General features: G+C 40.9%; 1 long non-coding RNA gene across 1 annotated transcript in view; it reads right to left on the reverse strand.

Moving 5' to 3' along the window:
- Positions 1 to 1,591: 1,591 nt before the first annotated feature.
- The window catches only part of LOC146760760 (uncharacterized), a 119,623-nt gene continuing 96,925 nt past the window's right edge, over positions 1,592 to 24,289 (reverse strand). The window contains exon 3 of the long non-coding RNA XR_014946689.1: positions 1,592 to 2,260. This is a non-coding gene — a long non-coding RNA (uncharacterized LOC146760760). The remainder of the gene's footprint in view (positions 2,261 to 24,289) is intronic.

Consider the following 24,289-nt stretch of genomic DNA (forward strand, 5'->3'; position numbering starts at 1 on the left):
TTTTCTTGCTGGACGCCAAACACAATCTCAACAACGACGGCTGTTTTGTGGATGTCTGTCAGATGAATCCTGCAGGAGCGCCTGGAGAATGCCACATTCATACTGCATGTCGCTGCCTCAGGCATGTATTTCCAGGCATTTGCGATCAGCACCCGGAACCATCGGGCAGTCTTCTCCGCGTCTAGGTAGGCGTCCTTGCAGAAGTCACACAGTAGGCTGGGGTGCTGATTTCCCAGCTCTTCCTTGGAGGTGTGGAGGAAGCACCGCATACCCATCTCCTGCTCCCTCCCGCACGTGCATTCCAGATCTACACGGATGCGGGAGTTCCTTGCTGGCAGCTCCCCTGCGGCACCCAGATCGAGGTGGAAAACGTGCCCACGGGGGGCCGACAGGGGCACAAGCAGGCGGAAGATGGGTTCGTTCTCAGGGGGACACGAGCCTACATAGGCACTGCCCACCCCGATGGGGAGCTCTGGCACCGGAAAGAAAGTATCTGACACGAAATACCGGCATAAGTCGATGAGGCGACCAAAGAGGAGGAGTATCTGCTCACAGTTATCTCGATGAATTTGGTCTGGCCAGAGCACATCAGCACGGAGAAGATTACTCCCCTCCTCTTCCGCTTTCTCCTGCTGCACCTCCGGTTCCTGTTTCTCCTCCTGCTGCTCCTGCTTTCTGATGGAGCTCTCCTCATCACTGATGTCTTCAGTTCTCTGGATCTTTTTATAGATCTTCCACATGAACCAGAGAAAAAGGAAGAGAATGCAAAGAACACTGCAAACCTTCCAGTAAGGCAACACAGAGAAGAGCAAGGCTTGAATATCCACCCTGCTCTTCTTCAGGTTGCTCTCTTCTAATTGCGGAAGCAAAAGCGGAAGCTTTTCCATCCGCTTTCGCAGAAACACCTCACGCATGCGTTCAAGAAGGCTGCAAACCTTCCCGTAAGGCAACACAGAGGACAAGGCTCGAATGCCTATCCAGCTCTGCCCCAGGTTCTCTACGTGCTGCCACTGAAGTGTCATCTGCTCTTGCAGAAACACCTCACGCTCACGCATGCGTTCAAGCGTTTCCACGTCCAACTCATCACCAACGAAAGCCACTCTCTGCGCCAACAAGGCGAAGAAAAACGCCAAAGCCATGATCTGGAAGAGATGAGAGAGGGGAGGTCAGTGAGAGGGCCTGGGTGGGAGCTCGAGCACGGCTGGGGGAGCGGGTCCAGGAGCCACAGCCCCTGGGCTCAGGTAGGAGCGGGGCCGAGGGAGCTGGGAGGCAGCGGGGGCTGAGGCCAGCGCTGCCGCTGACTGCCCAGAGAGCCGCTCACAGGCTCCCCTGAGCGCTCGCTGCCGGCACTGCAGGCTCCCAAACCCCTCGCGGGCCGCAGGTCGCGCCCGGCCCAGCACAGCCTTTCCCCTGCTGCTGCACTCACCGCTGGCCCAGGCCAAAGTGGAGCAGCGCTGCCCGCTGCTGGCCTCGATGCCAGCCCCGCATTGTGACGCGCTGTGCCGTCACAGACGCCCCATCCCCACCCTTCGGCCCCACCCTTCGGCCCCCCTCAGCTGCCCCGGGCCTCCATGGCCGCGGCATCGGCCCTGTTCTGAGGCACGTGGCCGGACTGGGTTTCCTTTGTTTCCCTCGGGTTTTACTGCAAAGAAAGCAGCTGGCTTCATATATTGTACTACTCTAAGGGGCGATTACAGATTAAACACGTCTTGTTCTTAACCTGATTTGTTTGGTTGCATTTGCTTCAGTTTCTTCAGTTTTTGTTGATGCAATATTCTTTTTATTATTTTCCACAGATGTAGCTCTTCTAAGCCTGTTCAGGTCTACTTTAAATCTCAATCTTTGTCCACTCTTGACTTCTTGACTCAAGAGAGGGATCTCTGAGACGAGTGTGTTTCAGCCTATCTGCGGTGCTGTAAATAAATTGGGCCTGTACTACAGGCCCTCTGATCAGTAGGAGGAGGTTGATGAGGCCTTCCATAAGCAACTGGAAGTAGCGGCACGCTCCCAGGCACTGGTACTTATGGTTGATTTCAATTATCCAGATATTTGCTGGACGACCACCATGGCCAGATATGCGCAGTCCAGACAATTCTTGCAGTGCATTGAAGATAACTTCCTGATGCAGGTGGTCGAGGAACCGACGCGGGGTGGGGCGTTGCTGGACCTTATTCTCACCAATAAGGAAGGACTTGTTAAGGAAGTAAAGGTCGGGGGCAGCTTGGGATGTAGTGACCATGAGATGGTGGTGTTCGAGATCCTGAGTGGAGGAAGCAAAGCAAAAAGTAGGATTGCTACCCTGGACTTTAGGAGAGCATGCTTTATCTAATCACAGCTCATTCACATAAATATTTTCTACTGTTTTTGAGCATATCTAAATACATCTTCCTGGATAAATATGTTCTATTAGCTAGTAATTTATTCTCCACTTCTATCTCAAGAGAACATTATCCTCATTCACATTGCTGATTTGGAAAATGAAATAAACTTTGCCTTTTCTATCTTTCTTGGCTTTTTTTTTTTTTTTTTTTTTTTTTTTTTGCCACAGCAGCATACCTTGCTCTGTCAACACTTTCTGTTGCTGACATTATCCCTGGAGCTCTCAGGGACATAAAGTGATGATGTGGTTATACTGTCTAGTTAAGCAGACTTTCACGTTTGCAACTTTTTTTTTCAACCAAGTGTCAAAAAACGTTAGGCAGAGAAGAAAACAAAGATGAATACAGCAGTTTTTTTCCCCACCATGGCCTATTTTCACTGCTGGTGCCTAGCATAAAAACTTTTCAGGTGGTATTATGTCTGATGAGGCAACATCACACTGGTTTATGAGCTTGAGGCTACAGCCAGTATATCAAGTCACTTGAGAAAAATCTCAGCTCAAGGGCAGCAGGTGAGTATCACACGAATACAGCTTGTCTCAGTAGACTGCCTGAGGGCAAACCTATGATGGACAAGGTCTGACACAATAGGTCACAGGGGAGAGAAGAGACAGTGCTGCAAGCACATGATAGGGAGCTCCAAGTTGTTGAAGGAGAAGTCAGGGGTTAGTTATAGAAAATCAGTTGCTGGACACAGTGTGAGAGGGAAAATATAATCATTTATGGTGACATACACAACAGATTAGAAAGACTGTTACATTACCCTCCCTTCCATAGCTATTGCCACTTCTCAATGCCTACTCAACATATTTATATTTAATATTTGTTAATCAGCCTTCCAGAATTGAAGTAGATTAAATAAGATTTAAATTGGACACTGTAATAGCATTGAAGGAAACCAGAGGGTAAATAAATGATTTCCAAAGATAAATCTCAGTGTTGAATAGTTATTTTGTGTGATCAAGAGGCCATGAAAAATTAACCTTATGTAAGTGGAGAACAGTAGATTGTCTTCCGAAAGTTCTTATTTAATTACTATGAAGCACTGGTTCTTTTTAAAGATATAGTGTACTCCTTGTCTTTCTGAGTCTCGAGGGTATGGAATTTGCTTTTTATCTGCATCTGTACAGAGTACTTGTATCTGTGTCTTGTTTCTTTTTTGGATTCCTGTGATCACAGGAAATGATCATTTCTATGTGTTCTCAATATAGAAGTTGTAAGGGATTTACACATCTCTCTGGGAATATTATACATTGCCAGTCAGCGCATAAGGACCAGAGGTATCATGGATATGCTTAGCAGTAGTACAGATGCAGTAGCTTCTTACTCTTCCTAAGACAAGTAGGCATTTTGAGTACCACAAGCTGGGTACCTCAGAAAACAGTGGCTTTTTATATATCAAGCTGCACCACATATGTATCTATGTACATATCTGGCTAACATCAGTTTTGGGCAGGTAATGCAACATGATAATGCAGGACAGCTCAGACCACAGTGTGGTATGAAAAACCCAACCCCTTTTTCTTACTGCTGAAGTGGCTTCTAGACTTAGAGGTACAGTTGTCAGGTATAAGAAACATCCTTCATATCAGATGTGTTGGTAGTATATTACACGCAAACCAGACCAATTCACTTGCACCAGCAGACCATTAGAAAATGAAGAATATGATATTGCTCTATCACAATAAAGATGTGTGACCAACTCAACAGCTGAGATAGAAAAAATCTGCATAGAAGGAACCTCACTTGCTACATTAGTAGCCTAATTAACCACAGCTAATTTCTGTAAGCAACATAGGCAAACAACTCTGCCAGTAATTTCTGAACCCACCACCTAATTCCTGTGACATCTGGCAGAAATGCTGAGGTAGTTAAGCTCCTATTAGCACAATGAACACTGCATAAGAGGAAGAGAGATACCCTGCAATTGCTCTGATTGAAGAAAAAGTTCAAGATTGGTCTTAGTCCTGGTAGAGACAGATTTATTGAAGTTTGTCCTTCCTTCAAAAAGTGGGGAAGCTGAACATAAGGAAACCCAGCAGGAGCATCATATCTTATTTATACCACCTAGCAGCTTTCTGCAATGGAGTCTAGAAATGGGAGGGGAGCTGGCATATGGCTGGGGGATTGCAAGGAACTTCTGGAGCAAGAAATCAGTTGTGGTGTCTCAACTTTTGGAGGTAAAAGGAAGGATAAACAAAGTTTAAAAAATAAAAAAGTTTTAAGTAATCAAAAGGCGCACCTTGCATCAAAAGAAGTGTGGCCAGCGGGTTGAGGGAGATGATCCTGTCCCTCTACTCTGCACTGGTGAGGCCTCACTTGGACTACTGCATCCACAGAAATGATCCAAGGGATGGAGCACTGCTCGTACAAGGACAGGCTGAAAGAGCTGGGGCTGTTCAACCCCAAGAAGAGAAGGCTCTGAGGTAACCTGAGAGCAGCCTTTCAATATCTAAAGGGAAGCCACAGAAAAAAAAGGGGGAAGACTCTGTAGTAGGGTCTGTGGTGACAGAACAAGGGAAATGGCTTCAAGCTAAAGGAAGGTAGATTGAGGTTGGATATAAGGAAAAAGTCTTTTACAGTGAGGGTGGTGAGGCACTGGAACAGGTTGCCCAGAAATTGGGTGGATGCTCCATTCCTGGATTATTTTAAGGTGAGGCTGGATCAGGCCCTAGACAACCTGAGCTAGCTGTGGGTGACCCTGTTCATTACTGGGGAGTTGGACTAAATGACCTTTAAAGGTCTCTTCCAACTCTAAGGATTCTACATATCTAATTGAATACCTGTTCAAGATTCCAGGAAGACTCAAAGTAGTCATTATTGTGTCTTGTTTCCTTGCTGTTTTTTGTTGATCTCATTGCTTGTTCTTTTTTGTTTTTGTTTTTTGTTTTTTGTTTTTGTTTTGCTTTGGTTTTTGGTGCTTTGGGTGTTTCTGTGTGTTTTGTGGTTGTTATTGTTGTTGTTGGTGGGTTTTTGTTTGGAACTGCAAGGAGATATTTTTACACCAGCCTTGACTATATCCTTAACTTAGCATTTACATACAGCATTAGGACCCTTTAAGTAGAATGCTGGTGTTACATGGCAAGGAGATTCTGGTAGGAACAAAGTCTCTGAGAAAATCCCCATTCCTCCACCTGTATGTGACGAAGATCATATCTCACATACTAACTGGAAAGAGGAAGCCATCAAGTAAGAAATTTACCTTTTATTTATATACTTTGTCAAGATTCATATCTTATCACTGTTGACATCTTAAATCATCATTGCAGACTTTTCTGCAGTATGATTTCTGAAACTATGGATGAATTAAATCCATAATTGTTAACCTATTCATCAAGAAGGTAGCTCTTATTTTACCCCTAAACATAAATAAACACTTATTTTCCCCTTAAACATAAATACTCTACCCACCTTCTCCTCCCATTTATCACTGTACTCTTGTCAAGAACTTTTTCATTTTTAATTCTTTATTGGCAAGTTTTCAAGGGCAGTCAAAACCAAGGCTGAGAAAAATCACAACTGACCCACTCATGCGCGAAAAGTACTGCATTGTAATTGCATGGAGACACAAAGGATGGGGACCTTTACATGTTTCAATAGCCATTTAAAGCTACTGTCCTTGAAGGCAGTGGCAGCTGCTGACCCTAAGTTGGTAAGTGCTGAGCAGCTCTAACTGCCAGCCAGGTTCAGCAGCAGGAGTGCTCAACACCCCAAGAGTTTGGTCCCTGACTGCTGGTACTTTAAATGTTAAAACGTAACATGTAGTATCCTGTAGTATCTTGTAGCTTACAAGGCATCTGGTAAAATTCTGTCAGGAACAGGGACTAGTCCACTAGGGTGACTAACTTCAAATCTAACTTAGCTGAAGTTAAGGTCTGTAAAGCTGAGTTAATTCTGATACAAAGCTGTGAGATATTCAGTTTTTAAGACTTAAATGTTTAATCTACACTTTTCTGTCTGTAACAGCTGATCAGTCCCTTGCACTAAACCTAGTGGAAAAAAAAAGTCAGCGTTAAATTACTGAAGCCTTTCTAATTTGTTCTGAGTCTTTGTCATAGGCTGCCCTTCGAGCTTTCTTTACTGAGTTTTAATTAAGAATATATCTGAGCTTGGAAAAGTAATACCTGAAACTGAAAAGAGATTTGAAATAACAACAGTACTGGAAATATTCATTTGTATTCAGAAAATGGAAGTGGTGGGACATATTGCTAGCTGATACTCTCGATTCTGTAGCCACATTGTTCAGATCTGTAGGATCCTAGTAGATCAAGTACTGATGTTATTAGTATTTACACTTCCAGACAAACACATTCTGTGTGTGTTTGAAAGTTTAATGTTTTGTTCTTTGGCTTCTCCCACTTTCCATTCCTACCGGCATGATTACAATAATTTGAGGGGTGGGAGGAAATTACTGGGAGGTCAGACTCTGGCTCCAGGCCTCTCTGGATTGGAGTCATCAATTTGCCAGTTGTGTGCAAAGAAGATTTTCATTGGCTGCTAGCTTGGAAGCCTGCTTTTAGTCCTTAATCCTGCAAAAGTCTCTTTGCCCAACCTGTGCCAACATTGTTTTGTGTATCATTAGGTTGAGTTTTGGTGATCTGCACAAGACTGCACAGATATTTTGTGCAAAAGGTGGAAAAAAAGCCAAGATGGCTTTATTCCTTATGTTGTTTTTGAGATATCTTGAGCATAAAATCAGTAGAGAGGAGGATGCGCTCAGTCTTGCAAAGTGTCAGGTTGTAAACACTGTGCTTCTCCCTTGTTAATTTTACCTTAGATCTATATGTAGTTCAATCACAGAGTAAGTGAGCATTCAGTTCTCCTGAAATTAAGCGAGTGCTTTGAACAATGAGTGCTTTTCTAGATGTTCTTGTGGTTATTAATACAGCGAAGTATAACAAAGGAATCTGAAATTGTAATTGCAAAGCAATGTTAATTGTTTGTACCTACATAGCAAAAATGAAAGGATTCTCATAATTGCTTGTTCCATAGAATGAACATTTAAAGTAATATGATCTCTGACTTTTTGTCAGCGCAAACAAGAGTAGCAGTGTTCTCATACTTTTATTTTAAGAAAATCTATCAAGTGAGCAAGTGTTAACAACCCATTTGAAAAGACTCAGTGCAAGCACTCAGGTACTTTACTAATCATCCTAAACAGGACTGAATCTGGACACCCCACAAGAAGTACTTCAGAACTATTGGAGCGAAAACTTGAACATTTACACACCCTGTTGTGATCTCACTCTATTTTAGTATAAATTATGGTCATTAAGATCTTTGTAGGAAGCTAAAATATAACAGAGGCTTTGCTTATCTCATTTCAAGAACTTGGTCTGGGAGATGCACTTCAAAAATGTGATGATTCTGCTTCAGTCTAAAACAGTGCCACCAGGGTCCCTGTACTCCTGTCAGCGTCAGCCAGGGGATAAGAAACTGGAGGGTTTTTCTCCCTCTCAAGAGGATACACACCATCGTATTTATTTGGCTAGAGAAGCACAGCTACCATTTAAGCAAATTGCCTTCAGGCTACCATTTAAGCAAAAAGTAAGAAAATATTTCACCAGCTGAAGCAGGCTTACCTTCCCTGCAGTACTCAAAGGTCAAGAAAGACAATGCCCAAGAGTTGGGTAAAGACACAGGACTCGGCGTTCTGAAGTTTGTCAGAAAATGCATTGCACAGGAAACTGACTCCTAAATTTGTGCATTACATTAAACATTTATTCAGTAAAATACTGAAATAGTGATTTCAAATAAGAGCTGAAAAGGAACTCTCTCTCGGGAGCTGGATTTCAGGAGAAGGTTAAGGGCAGTGACCCCTACCAAGAAAATGAAAGCCTCCATGAGGGGTATGTGAGGTACTGCTGCTGCTCCATAAACTTTTTAGATTTCAGATAGCAGCATATCCAGTGCTGCCTACTGAGTAACACAGAGCTGTCTATTAATCTCTAGCAGTATCTCAGAATTTGTCAGAGTCATGACTTATTGAGAAATGAGAGCATTCTTTACCTTGTGAGATCAGTCCCCTTGGTGGTTATACATCTTTTTGTTCACCAAGAGGCTTATCCGCAACTAAGAAATTAAGGAACTGGGGTGAAATATTCAGTGACACCAGAAACAATGAAGGAAAAATTACATGCAAGCCTTGGCAAAGCATCTCTAAGCAGCACACTGAGTTTGTAGTAGCGCCCAACCATATTTCAGAACCAAAGAGAAGAAGTTTGTGCACAAGGGGATGCAGCGTGCAGCAGTCTGAGACTGAGACCGAGCTTGATAGCTACATAAACCCAATGGGATCCTGCTGTGCTTGTGGGTGAAACGGGCTAAAATCTAAACAATGGCTGAAGTCCAGATTCTGAAAGAGAAAGGACTAATGAAGTCTAAAATGGTAATTTATATGTGGTAACATCATAGTTATACATTAATAACCTATATTTCCTAATTTCTGACACAATTCTATTCTCCTTAGCACTGTTGCTCTATGAGTAAACTATCAGTGACTCAGAATGAACGTGTATGTCAGAGTGAACTGGAACAGGTTTCCTGTGACTATAAGCTAGTAAAGACACTGACAGTGCAGGCTCAGGATCACTCTCTAGGTCAAACAATCAAATAACCAATTTCCTGTATACAATAATGGCACATGGAATAGAAATTGCTGTGTTTTCCTGATCTGACCAGACCATCACAAACCTTTCTGTGAGCTTCAGTTGCACATGCTGATTTTTAAGCTCTCCCGAGAGTAGCAACTCTTAAACTTCAGCAATTTTTCTTTAAACATCTCCAGCTGGTTTGCTTTTTTTTTTTTTTTTTCATGTCTGATACCTCAGAACAGCTAAACTGATTCTTTTGAAATTCTGCATTAATGCTTGTTTCTAAGCTTGTCAAGCGTGAGAAGAAAGGAAAATATACCAGTGGGATGACGCAGAGCTTTATCCTGCAGCTGTATCACTAGAGCATGATGAACTGGAGTTTAGCAAAAATTATTAATGCTGCAAGCAATTACACAGTTAAATCCTAGTCTCACTTTTTCTGTTGCTTCTTCTAGTATGAGTAAGAACTTAGAAATAGCTGTAACTGTTTTGTTGTCCCCTACTCCTTGTGATCCCCAGCATCTTTGTGAGGTAGGATGTTATGTAAAAGTTGTGTTAAATTGTTCTGGGATAGTCTAAATGTCTAAGGAGAAAATTAAACTCTATTTTTGAAGGCAATAATGCCTGAGGACATTAACTTCCCTTGTATTGATGTCTCCAGGCAGAAATCTATACAGTAGATTCATCGGTGTTCAATTCAAGGGTCTTTCTTTGCCTCTTTGAAGCATTCAGCACTGGCTGTGGTTGCAAACAGGATATTGAACTAGATGAACCACTGTAGCAGTCTTTGTGTTCCCAAATTATTTTTTTTCTTAAAAAAACAACCCAAAACAAACAACTAACAAACAAAAACTATTTAGGGGATGAGATGTCATTTATAATCAAATAAGTGTAAAGTCTGTGATGAATCTGTCCCTATATTAAATGATGGATGATTCATATGACAAACAAGAAAAGCAGAAAAACAAAATGGCTTGGGTTCTTCAGAATTATAGATTATTGGTGTGATATTGATTTTGAAGAATAGAGAATGGTGAGTTAGTAACATTTTCCTTATCCATTTGGTTAAGAAATGCTGTTTTGAAAAAAATTGTCCAATTTTGTACACTTCCTAAATCAAATGAAAATACCATCAACTGACACAGAGCAAAATAAAATGGCTCACTGTCAAAGAATAGAATTAATAATTTTGCTAAAAATGTAGAAAAACTGCAGTTACTGCAAAATCTAAAGACAGAATTATTCATTTATTTATCAGCTACCAAAAACAAAGTATTGTCAAATCTAATGTTAAACAATATGTTTTCATATTTGGTCTATATGAAGGATCAACAAAACTGCAGAGAGCCAAGCTGAAGTAAAATTTGGTAATGATCATAAGCACAGTTGTAATTAAATAGACATTAATGAGACAAATGAGAAAATCACACAGAATTACAACACTGATCTATTTGGCTCTGTCACTTTAAACTTTACAAAGATTCCTGTTAATTAGAGGCAGTGTTTAGATAAACAGTTTAAGTGAATGTGACAGCATTTCAGGACCAAAATCTGGTGCCCAGAGACACCAATATGGACATACTTGCAGCTCTGTCAGATAGACACCTGCTTGCTTGGTGGAGGTGCCATCACCTACAGCCACAGCTCTATTGTGTTTCGCCCTTCTTACTGCCTCTTTATAGACTTCATCTGTCTTTGAAGAATTAAAAATAGGTTAACATTCACCAGTGTGGGTGTACTATTTCTGATCTGATGCAGTTTTAACTTATGCAAGGCAGTTGTCTATTCTGTTTGAATTCTACGTATTTCCTCAGGAAGACAGGTACACACTGAGCAACATGGCAGTCACTCATCACTCCTCTAATCTGCTGGAAGAAATTGCACCTTTAGTGTAATTTTTATTTAAAACAAAATGCAAGTCTACTGCCATGAGTTTATTTATTTTATTGTTAGAAAGTACTGCATAGTTTACCTCTGATACAAAAAAACATAGATTTTAGTGCTGAAGGTACATTTCAGTAGGGGAAATTAGAAGGTGCTTCCCTTCTTTTACAACTTTTAAAGGTTCAGACATATTTACCTTCTTGCCTTTCAGCTGTTTCCTTTTGGAACTCCTTGTAAAGAACTGCAGGACTTGGAGTTTGAGGTGCTTCCCTTCTCAATTCTTATGGCAAATACATGAAAGCACAGAACAACCATTTCTTGTAGCTGATGTTTTTCCTGTATATTTCAAAATTTTACTTAGAATGTCACCCAATATAAGATTTTTAAAGCATCTGCTAAGGCTTACCAATGCAATCAGGCATCTACACTATCATAAAAGACACTTGAGCATCTTGCAGTCTCTGAACTCCATTTTGTCCTATAAAGCTGGTTCCAAATTTTTCTGTCCCCTTCTCATCCAATTAAACTTTTAAATTCTGGATAGTGAGAAAATATGAATGGTGGCAAATAAATAAATAAATAAATAAATCACTCAGCACCTTCCCACTGCTTGTTGCTACTCAGGCAGGGAATCTTCTCCCTGTCTCAATGGACTTTACAACTTTTGCTTTAAAAGACAAGAAAATAAAATTAGACACACAGTAGTAAAAATAGAAACCCAATTGTTGAACATTCAAGATCTGAATTAGTTTATCCAACTAATAATTTTGTGACAGAATTTTAAAATGTCTGCCTCACAGGTAGTGTGACATTGACTAGATGCTCAGTTTGTAATAGATTTAGCAGAGGGTTGTTAGAGTTAGGGTACTATGGTTAGGCTGTGGTTGGACTTGATGATCTTTGAGGTCTTTACCAACCTAAGTAATTCTATGATTCTATGATTCATACCGTTGATTGAAAATTGTAGATTTTTGTCAGGATGAAAGGAGAGGAAGTTTCTAAAGAAATACTTCAACATATTGGATGCTTTCATCTCCTCTGACTTATTTCACCCCCATCCCATCACTGTTCCATCACCTGCTCCGATGTTAATCAGAATGACTGGGTCATCCTATTTTATAAGCTTGCTGGATTAATTCTTTTTCAAGGTCATCTGTGAATTGACTTTACAAACCAATTATAAATTGGATGGCATTTTAATATTCTACCCTTTCCCTAAGCTTTAACCTAGAAATGATGAGAGACAAAAGGAAACCCAAAGGAGACTGAATTTTAGGAAGTAAAATGATGAACGCCATTATCCAATACCTTTCTAATTTCTATCACTCTGGAAACCTTTATCTTTCTCACGGAGTTCAAAGGGAGATGAAGAAATTCCACATCTTCCAGAAACAGTATTTTACTCTTTTTAGTTAATATAACTGCATATGATCTCTGGAGAAATCCCTCAGTGTCGGTATTTGAGGCACTTAAGCTTGACATTCAGAGTTCTGTATTATTATGAACGCATCTCTATTAAGGCAACAGAAGCGACTCTCTCTCTTTGATATTTCCTTTTGAAATTTAGCATTAAAAAGCAGTATTTTCCTTCATTTCACTTCTTTGAAAGACTTTGAAAAATTGAGGAAACTGCTTCTAAAGCATCACCAAGCACTATTTTAGTTGTGTAATCAAATTAATTTTCATCGATTGATTGATTTTTGTTTTCCCAAACCCTATTAGGTACCTTCAGAAGAACCCTGGATTCAAAGGACAGCTCACAAAGTCTTGCTGAAAAGGATTTCTGATCTACTTGTCAGACACCTCCCAGGCAGTTTCTAACTGCACACTCCCAGATGTCTGTTTTTGGGTGCCACCACAACATTTGCTTTTAAGCATCTTTCATAGAATTGTAGAATCACTCAGGTTGGAAAAGACCTTAAAGATCACCGAGTCCAACCATGACCCAGACATACTACTCTAACTAACAACCCTCTGCTAAATCATGTCCTTAAGCACCTAATCCAAATGTTTTTCAAACACATCCAGGGTTGGTGACTCAACCGCCTCCCTGGGGAGCCTCTTGAAGCGCTTAACAACCCTTTCTGTAAAGAAGTTTTTCCTGATATCCAACCTAAACCTCCCCTGGTGCTACTTGAGGCCATTTCCCCTCATCCTGTCACCTGTCACCAGTGAGAACAGACTAACCCTGCTCTCGCTGTAAACATCTTTCAAATACTGGAAGAGAGCAATAAGATCTTCCCTCAGCCTCCTCTTCCTCAGACTAAACAGAACCAGTTCCTCCAGTCTCTCCTCATAGGGCATATTCTCCAAGCCCTTCACAAGCCTTGTTGCCCTTCTTTGGGCCTGCTCCAGCACCTCAATGTCTCTTCTGTAATGAGGTGCCCAAAACTGGATACAGTACTCGAGGTGAGGCCTCACCAATGCCGAGTACAGGGGCAGGATGACTTCCCTAGTCCTGCTCAACACAACATTCCTGATACAAGCCAGGATGCCGTTGGCCTTCTTGGCCACCTGGGCACACTGCTGGCTCATATTCAGCTGACTGTCCATCAGTACAGCAAGGTCCCTTTCCATCAGGTAGCTCTCCAGCCACTCCTCCTCAAGACTGGGCTTGTTGTGACCAAAATGCAGAACCCAACACTTGGCCAAAGTGGTATTCCTGAAACAATTATTTTTTAATTTTTGGTTTTGAACTACCCTGTAGTATTCTATAGCTTAATTCAGAAGCAAAATAAGAATTACAGGATCCTTCCTTACTTAGAGATTTTCTTCCAAATTATCAACAAGTTTTATCAACAGTAATAAATTATTCACAGCCTTCTTCATGATTTTTTAAAAAGTCCTTTCAAATTAAAAATTCAATGACAAATTGCAGCCTATGGCTTCCTCACAAAGGGAGCAGAGGGGCAAGTGCAGACCTCACTCACTGTGACTGTGGCAGTTACAGAATCTAGGGAATGGCACGGAGCTGCATCAGGGAAGGGTCAGATTGGATATCACAGAAAGGTTCTTCCCCAGAGGGTGGTGGGTATGAAGCAGGCTGCCCATGGCAGTGGTCATGTTACAGAACTGCTGGAGCTCAAGAAGGCAACAGCTGCTTAGTGTTCTAATTTTGTATTCATGAGCACTGCAAACAAACATAAACAGCTTATGTAATGAATCTTTGTTCATGCTTGATTCACCTTTCAATGCTGCCAGAAACCAATAAAATCAAGGTAATAAATTCAGCTTTTGTCTATCTCCTTTTTATTTTTTTGTTTTAATGCTTGTCTTTTGAAGGTATGTGGCAGGCAGATAATGCTGGAAATATTAGCTGCTCACTTCTTCCACAGAACTTGTACATCACTAGTAACTACAGTGCACGCTGCCCCACGGTCAACAAGGCCTTTATCAGTATGATGACTGCAGAAATGAGAATTAGTCTAGACTGCCTAGACATGAGCATGACATCCAGAGGCTATTCAACTTAAAAATTACTGCATTACAGGAAAGAAGCAGAGGAAAGTCACATCCTACCATCAGTACACTGTATCATGGTTTTATGATTTTTTGTTATCGGTATTCTACATCATAACATCATGTAGTGCACTGGGAGTTAAAGAGTTAGTACTCCAGTTCCACGGATTTTCAATATTTCTGGGTACCTGGTTCTCAGAAGAGAAAAAGAACAACATCTCCCAGAAGATTTTCACTGTTCCATTTCCATTTTCCATTTAGAGGGAAAGATAAAACTGTCCACAAGTCATGAGACATCCCTTCTTTTAGTGCTTGCCCCTGTGGTATGTGCTCCCTTGCCCTCTCATGTTCAACATTAGAGTAGGTCCTTTGGTTTTGGACACTCTCTCTCATTTTATTTGATTTATTAGCTTCAATTCCAATTCTATTATACTATATTTTGTTATCTTGCATTCTGCTATCATATTTAGTAAAATAGTTTTCCTCCCTTAGCTTGTTGCTGCTGGTTTTTTTTGAGGCAAACCTCCCTGCCTTTTCCCCTTTCCCCCTCCCCACCCCTTCTCCCTCAGAGCATGGGTCCATGGGTACCCCCTGCCCTACTAGTCACTGAACGGGGCCAAACTGGCCCAGAATCCATTGACAAGCAGCCTCTCACCAGACTGTGTATAGTTGTTGTTTTTTTTTAAAGCTTCTTATAATTTGCATCTATTTATAATCTCATCTGTTTACAATCTAAAGATAATGAGAAAGTTCCCTGTTACACTAAAACACTATATCAAATCTTTTTATCTTAAGAGAAGGAATCAAGCTGTGTTGGATGTGCAGGAGCACTAATTGCCCAGTAATTGCAGTAACCTACTTCTTCATCACTCTATAATAGCCACTTTTCACTTCTGCTGTTGGTAGTAACAAGAAAAAAAACACATTAAAATAGACCTTTTTAAAAATGCATTCTTTTGAAACAGAAATCCTGTTTTGTTTTTTGTTTTTTTCCCTTTTAAGAAAAATAATTTTGACATTTCCATTTTAGTGCTTTCTCCAGAAACTATTAATTTATGCTTTCTGCTGTGCTTTGGATGGTATTCTAGCCTTTCTGTTTCTTGTAGTAGAATTCCTCCAATGGGAGTAAAGACTTTTCTCCACATACATATATTTATACAGCTGTTCTTATGCACATGCACTTGGGCAGACCGTGTTAGTTCAGCTTTCCAGCGTGTCTTTCATGTTTTGCCACAATTCCTGCTCACTAAGCCCCTTTCCCTGATATTCATGTACAGAGAGTTGTTTTCAGTGGGACACATTCTATGCAGGGAGACCTCATGAATTCAGGCAGGGGAGCTATCATTTATGTGCATGAAGGATAATCTATAAAACATGCTGTGGAGTACAAGTTGGCGTCAAACAGGTCATCTTAGAAAATATGGCACCATAGAGAGTAGAGGTGGAAGACAGCTCTGAAGTAGTTGTTGTTCTCCACTCAGGCATGAAAATGAAGCCATTTGACCCACACCTGATCACTCAGTACTCCGGTTCTGCCAGCACAGGAACAACTGAGTTTTACTCAAATGTTACTGACTAGCTGAGTTTGTTAGGCATTGCATATTGGAGCTTGATAAAAGCACAGCTCAGCACTTCTACCTCCTGTGCCTAGCAGAGGAGTCATAGGAGCAAGCAGCCTGTGCCAGGCACATTTGTACCCATCTCAGATTTGTTTGTGAACCATGCTAAAAAATTTGGGTACAGTAGGGGAATTGCCTTTATTTGTCCTGGTCATACATTTTAGGGTACTCTCCTTAAGGTGGGAAGTGACATATGAAGATGCCATGAAGCTGTGGTAACATATTATGGACTGAGTGAGCCCCTAGAATGCCAAAAGCACAAGAAGGACTTACAAACTCATTTATTTTCCTGTCCCTTTACAGGCCCTGTGAGAATTACGGCAACCAGTCTTACATTTATATTCAGGAGGTCATTTGTCACACACACAGAAATAAATTAGGGAGAACCTTAATGGTGACAAGAAGCATTTCAGTGCCTTTGGGAATAAGAAAGGCTTCATAGTACCCATGTCCAGTTGCTATAAATAAAGCCTATAAGCAATGAGTGTATTCAAGCGCATCTTTGAACTGGCATTGCATATATACATGCAGTTATACATGTGACCATATAAATTTAAATGTAAAGTCTAAAGCTGGAGGGCTATCTAAAACCTGCTCTTCAAGGAAGGATTTTTCATGAACATTTGCCTGATCTAGAGAAAGTAATTGAAAGTAATTTTAATTATTCTAACATTCCTTAATCCTGTTTTACTTATTTTCCTGGGAGAAACCACTGGCTTTTCCAGACTTTTCCTGTAAATATAGGATATTCCCCTTATATATATATAATATCATATATATATATGTGTGTATATATATATATAGCCTATGTTGTGTGACTCATTATAACTAAACCAGTAAGCTAATCTTTACAGTGGCAGAAGAAAATGATAAATTCTCTCTGTAGTAACTAATACGGTCATGTTGGCAGAGAGAATAGGAGCTGGAGGATTTATCTCTCATGACCGTCTCCCTTGTCTGTCTCCCACCAAAGAATTGTCTAACAGTAAAAATACCAGCCCAGCCACCTTCCTGTTTCCTCTGGAAATGTTACCAGTTGCAAGCAATGACTTGAAATCATTATTACTTCAGCATTTTTATTAGAATACAATGGTGAGATTTTAGCTGAGATTAGGTACATTCATTCTCCTACATTTTATTAAGATTGAAATGTAAGTCTTTGAGAATTAATCCCTTTTTCACAGACTGGCACAAAGAGCAGCTAAGGCTAAAACTAATACATTTAAAAGTGGTTGATTTTCACCGGTTTTATTGCAGCAAACACTGCTATCCTGATCCCAATGTGCAAGAGGCTAACACAGAGCATTTTAGCAAAAAGCACTGTTTCTCTGGATGTATTTTTGTAGGAGTTCTTTCCTTTGTAAAGCAATCTGAATATTGCAGACAGACCTCAATTTAGCATTGACTTCAAAGGAGCAATCTGTCAAATGTACCGTGTGCCTAACTCAGCTGGGGATGGAGACGTGCTTAATCCTTTTCTGTCAGGGAAGAAGGAAGGAAAGGAGGTTTGTTGAGTGCAAATCCCCACTTGTGCACTTCCAATACATCAGAAAAGTGATAAGTAGTCAGCCTATCTTAAAAAAAAAGAAAGAAAGGGAAAAAAAAAAAGACAGCCCGGTGATTAATGTGCTTACTTGAATGTCAGAGGTATACATTCAAATCCTTCCTCTGTCAGATTGCAGAGCAGAAGGGATATGAAGCAAAAATCCCATGGTTTAGGATATGATCAGGAAATCTTAGGTGGGTTTCAATTTCAGTCTCTTCTGACAAAATTTTTCCACTGGATTTGAAATACGGAATAATCACTGCAGAGAAGTAATTCTGCTTCATCGTGAAAAATGCCATAACCTTCAGGCTATGAGATTTTCCTTGTCTGTTCTTCTACTCACTGTATTTTGCACAAGAATTCATGCAGCACTGTGTTCAGATGTTTGATTCACCTGAGATCAGAGGATATGAATAATATTGGCAGGACAACTCTTACCTTTCATGTTAATGTGTACATGGGGAATCTAATGGGGAAAAACGTAGAGTACACAGACAGCTAAATAACAGCACAATATCGGTTCTGAAGATCCATTCTTTAGCTGGAAATATTAGACTGATGCCTAAAATCCTCTGTGGATCCCATTAAGTTCTCTTACAGTAGAATATGAAGGATGGACACTTCATAATCAGAAACTACAAAGGACGGCAAGTCTGTACAGAGCAAATCCATTGCCTTCAGCCTTTCTTCCACCCCTCCATGTGAGAACATTGATGCAATTCCACTGTAACCTCAGCCTTCTACAGTCTCCTGGTGCCTTTCCTCTCCAACAGAACAAGGCTCTTTGGCATGCACTGAAGCAGCAGGAATAAACAGGATGTGCTCTGTCAAATAATCACATTTTATTTCTGGATTTCTGGATGGCACACAGTAACTATTGTTCTTGAGTTGTTTATGCCTTATTCCCTGTCGGATCTGCTAATATATTATTGGTTTGATCCTTATCTTTTACTGACAGACATCAGAATCGTTTCTAGACCTCTGGGTGGGGAAGAGTTTAACATTTCTCTTCCATTTCAGATCGATATCACCTCAGCAAGGGATAGGTCAAACACTTGCAGCATTCTTTTATTATTTATTAATATTCAATTTTTTCTAACCTCTTCTTGACTTTTTCTACTCCGCTAATATTAAAGCAAGTGGTACAGCTGGATAACAGACTGTTGACCTGAGTATCAGGCAGCTAAAGTAATGGCATGTCACACTTGATGTTACTGCTTGCCCTACCTCAAAAACACCTCTGAATACGAATGAACCCAGGGATTTCGGCCTGCCTGTATTGATCATCACTGCCTAAAATGAACACCTGTGTATAGTTGCTTCTCCCCAGCCTTAGGACAGCTGAAAAACCAACTAAAACACCGACTGTGCTTTTGCATGACTGAAAACTACAAAAAGTGTACAATGGTTGAGGTCTGAAACCAGCACAGCAGTGATGACAGTTCCTCTGTGTACAGAAATTCTGTTCACATGAACAATCTTCAAGGGCAGCCTGTGGCTGGCATCACTCTAAACAAAACCAGGAAGTGAGGCCACTCTTTATTCACACAAGTTGGATAAAAGAGGATTATATGGATTTTAATTGTGGTTTGTTATTTTTTTTCCCCACAACTAAACAATAGTTAATGCTTTATTTTATCAAAAGAATAGATCACATATTGTTTCTAGGATGCCCAGAACATTAGGGGACAAGTAATCACACATGTTCAGACATAAGTAGAAAGGTCTGGGTCTGCAGTTGGATCTGAACACTTCTGCTTTTGCACACAATACAAGCAACCATATCTATCAGCTATGAACTCAGGTGGGAACTAGTTTGCATAGCTCTGTTGGAGATGTTGTCTGCAGCCCTAACATGTTAACAGAATAGAATCCTAGAGTCATGGACTGTCTTTGTTTGGAAGGGATCTTAAAGACCACCCAAACCTAAACTCTGCCATGGGCAAAACTGCCCCCCACCAGATCAGGCTGCCACATCCAGCTTGACCTTGAGCACCTCCAGGGATGGGGCATCTACAGCACTCTAAGCAACATCTCTAGGCTCTCTAAGCAACCTGTTGGCTATCTTTGCAGATATTATATGATGTAATCTAATAGAAATAATAACAAGGGCCTGTGAAAATAAAAGGAAACTGGAGCCTGTGGCACAATCAGAACACAAAAATAATGTTACAGTAACAAGAAAATGTGCATGTGGATGAAAACAACAAGGTCAATTCTACTTTATTAGGTATATAGTTGTTGATGCCTGGAATACGTGACTGTGTGTTCTGAAATGGGTTTGTGAAGCAGAAACTTGTTTTATTCTTCACACAAGCTGATGGTCTTTGATGCTTAGCATTTACAGACCTTAACTTTTAAGATTTTTTTTTTTTTTTTGAAAAACAACATTCTCCTGTGTCATAACAAAGATGTTTATTTCGTTCATCTAATTTGTGAAAGACTGTCAGCGTTGCTAGGATTTTAAGCTTAGCATGACAGAAATGCAGGTGTGACACATCCATCACTTAGATCATAAGCCAATTCTAGCAAGAGAGCACTACTTCACTTAAAGTGTGATTTGAATTTTCCTGCTTTATCTAGACAAGGACTAGCGTGCCAGTTCCGACTGCTCTCCAACATGGAGCATGGGAAATCCATATGAAAATGCTAATTTTGATCCTTCCAAGCCTACCTCTTATCAAAATGCACTCCCTCTAGAGTATAACAATAACTTCCTTATGTTTTTATGTCATGTAACATTTCAAGGTCTTAGGTACAGTTTTATGAATACTGAGCCACTTAAGACAGCAAGAATAGGTACCCCTGCACACATTAAAACTGCAAGTACAAAGAAGGGCAATGTTTATATTTTTCCCATGATAAATGGGAAAGGAAAAAGCCTGAGTGCCATGTAGAAAGATACTCTGAAATTTTCTCCCTCTTCAACAGCACACAAATAATTTCAAGTCTGCAAGCAGTGAGGAACATTTAAAGCATTAGACTTCTGGAGAAAGAAATACTTCAAGACAAGGAATTATTTATAAAGGGAAATTGGGAAAATGCATGTAAAGTGAACTAAACCCTTTTTAGACTGTCCAGTCTCAGAAAACGAATGGCAATAGGTATTTCTAAAAAAGGCACGTTTACCTCCTATAACCTCCACGACAACAATTAATTCACTAGGATCAGAATATTCTTCCTTCCTTTTATTTTTTTCACTCTGAATTAACTGCTTGTGTAGACAAGCATCTGCTGCCTCTCCATCTCACAGCTGCTCTCTCTTGAATTTATTCTCACAAGCTCGTGTTCCTTGCGCGTTTTCTCGCAAATGCTTCAAGACTCTTCAATGGTCAGTCTGGGCAAAATGCCAGGAAGTGAAATCACCTCTTTACCACTAGATTTCCTTCTATTTTACTTTATTTCCCTAGGAAAGTTTGCCTCATTCCAAACAATCTGCCAGTCACAGCAGTTTGTTGGATAATTGCAATTCTATAGGAAGTTACTAAAAATGTGGATTTTCTCACTTTGAATGAAAATGAGTTGATTTTCCATAATGCTTATAGTTAGGTAAAAACGTGGTAGAGGATTAGGTAAATTTGAACTAATATCTCTTTCTTCTCTCTCTGTTGTTTGTTTGTTTGGGTTTTTTTATAAAATGTGAGGATGCTGAAACTGCACACAACATTTTTCCTCACCTTTGAAACCTATGGCTTACACAGCCTGCTCATAAATCCCTACGGACCAGAAAGGAAATGGCATAAAGTCAGTGTCAAGCTCATTCTGACAGTAAAGCTTTTTGAGGATTGCCTTTATGCCACAAAGTACCTTTGAGGTTGTGAACTCCCCTTAGTCCTCCCAGAGCAGCCATTCTGATAGACTGCCTCTCTGCTGCCATCTGTCACACGGCAACAATGTGATGAAATGGGATTCAACCTCTACTGCCATACCACCAAAATCCACCTCTGACATCACGGGCCAACAAAATAAAATAGGAGGCTTTCCTGGCTTTTCTTTTGATTCCTTCCATATTCTCTTCCTTTTATCTCGTTTTGACTGCCTACTAACTTTATTGTGTGCAGCAGTCATGCATTCCGTCAACTCTCCTCTGCACTTTCAGCCTAACACTGCTCAGGTATCACAGAGCTACTGTCAGTCATAATGAAATTAACAACAAGTGGAATACTTACATTTCTGCCCCCTTGTTTTAAACTTACAGTATTGTGAAGACAATGTGACACATTTCATGCCAGCTTGCATTTGAAAAGGCCTCCTTGAAATCACAATTACTTAAAACATTTTTGTATTCAAATAGACACTTACGTACACATTTTATATACAGACACCTAAATATATGCACACACACAAAAGCACAATTGAAAGATGGATTCTGTAGAATGTGGATATCTCATATGGACCATTAAAATATCACATCACTCAAAGCCCTGACCTCTGCTGGGTATTATTCAAGGTACAGAGAGAAGATGATGCAGGGAAGATTGATTGTACCATGACACAGTTCACCCTTTTGCTGTATTTTATACTGTTAACTGCAAACTGGCACATATGGTTATACCCTCTTTTCCAGTTCCTATGATCCTGCTCCCACCAGTGTGTGCTGAACATGAACCTCAAATGGAGCAACCAGAGCCCACTATGCAATACAGCAGACTGAAGAGTTTGGAGGCAAATAATGAGACTGTGTTAAAAACAAAAGAAAAAGAAGAGGCTAGAAGCAAGAATAAAAAGTATTTATAGGGTACGGTATTTTTGGAAACGATTTAAAGTGTTTAATTTGAGAGTTCTGGAGTTCATTTCCCCTAGCTAATTACAGGATTGGAATCTTTCTTAGTAACTCATTAAAGATGAATGGAAGTGTTAACAGAATACATTATTTTCTTGCATAATTAACAATGGAAACATGAACATCAAAAATGAAAGAACTTTAAGGGTAACGCATATTTGATAGCACTACAGCCACATCTCTTTATTTGTATTTGCCAATGCATCCCATCTATTAAATGCCCCTTCAGCAGATAAGGATTAGTTACATTTTATGCCCACATCATCAATGTAACAGATGTATCAGTGTGCTCACAACAGCAGTTAAATATTATTACTTATTTTTTACTTACTTAAGTCCCTTCGCTGTGTGATAATGTCACGGAAAATGGTTACTACAGTAGACAGGAACTTGCATGACACCTGCAGGGTTATCTTTTCCAGACTGTGTAAGTGAACCTCATTATCTCTGTAGTCCTTTTGAGTAATGAATAATTAAATCCTTACAATCATGCAAGCTGTTGAAATATGGCAGAAATTCTTATTTTGATTCCTTGTCCTGTTTCCTGAAAAACTGCAGAAACACGCCACATTTAACCTGGCATTTACACTCTCTGTTGAAAGTTATTTGCCTGAATGCAGTCAAATATTCACGAGAAACCTTTGCACGCTGATGAAACGAGACGTTCTCACTGATTTCAAAAGAGTCTAATTCTTAACCATTGTTTTAAAGAAGAATATAACCTACTGTGAGAAAATGCTTTGCTTAGTCATTGCTTACAGGTGAAATGTAAGGCAGTTTAACTATTTGGTAAACCATTTTTTAATATGGGTATCAATTTTGTGAAGAACTGAGTGAGAAAAGAAGAAGAATTAGGGGTTTTTTTTGTGTTTTATTATTATTATTATTATTATTATTATTATTTTGGAATTACCCAGAATTTGGAGGCATGCTGTTAAAGAACAGGCTTAGAAGAGCTACATCTGCGGAAAATAATAAAAAGAATATTGCATCAACAAAAACTGAAGAAACTGAAGCAAATGCAACCAAACAAATCAGGTTAAGAACAAGACGTGTTTAATCTGTAATCGCCCCTTAGAGTAGTACAATATATGAAGCCAGCTGCTTTCTCTGCAGTAAAACCCGAGGGAAACCAAGGAAACCCAGTCCGGCCACGTGCCTCAGAACAGGGCCGATGCCGCGGCCATGGAGGCCCGGGGCAGCTGAGGGGGGCCGAAGGGTGGGGCCGAAGGGTGGGGATGGGGCGTCTGTGACGGCACAGCGCGTCACAATGCGGGGCTGGCATCGAGGCCAGCAGCGGGCAGCGCTGCTCCACTTTGGCCTGGGCCAGCGGTGAGTGCAGCAGCAGGGGAAAGGCTGTGCTGGGCCGGGCGGGACCTGCGGCCCGCGAGGGGTTTGGGAGCCTGCAGTGCCGGCAGCGAGCGCTCAGGGGAGCCTGTGAGCGGCTCTCTGGGCAGTCGGCGGCAGCGCTGGCCTCAGCCCCCGCTGCCTCCCAGCTCCCTCGGCCCCGCTCCTACCTGAGCCCAGGGGCTGTGGCTCCTGGACCCGCTCCCCCAGCCGTGCTCGAGCTCCCACCCAGCCCCTCTCACTGACCTCCCCTCTCTCATCTCTTCCAGATCATGGCTTTGGCGTTTTTCTTCGCCTTGTTGGCGCAGAGAGTGGCTTTCGTTGGTGATGAGTTGGACGTGGAAACGCTTGAACGCATGCGTGAGCGTGAGGTGTTTCTGCAAGAGCAGATGACACTTCAGTGGCAGCACGTAGAGAACCTGGGGCAGAGCTGGATAGGCATTCGAGCCTTGTCCTCTGTGTTGCCTTACGGGAAGGTTTGCAGCCTTCTTGAACGCATGCGTGAGGTGTTTCTGCGAAAGCGGATGGAAAAGCTTCCGCTTTTGCTTCCGCAATTAGAAGAGAGCAACCTGAAGAAGAGCAGGGTGGATATTCAAGCCTTGCTCTTCTCTGTGTTGCCTTACTGGAAGGTTTGCAGTGTTCTTTGCATTCTCTTCCTTTTTCTCTGGTTCATGTGGAAG

This window comes from Coturnix japonica, chromosome 5 (genome assembly GCF_054131305.1).
Source record: "Coturnix japonica strain WE chromosome 5, WE-NBRP24, whole genome shotgun sequence".
NCBI classification, from domain to species: Eukaryota; Metazoa; Chordata; class Aves; order Galliformes; family Phasianidae; genus Coturnix; species Coturnix japonica.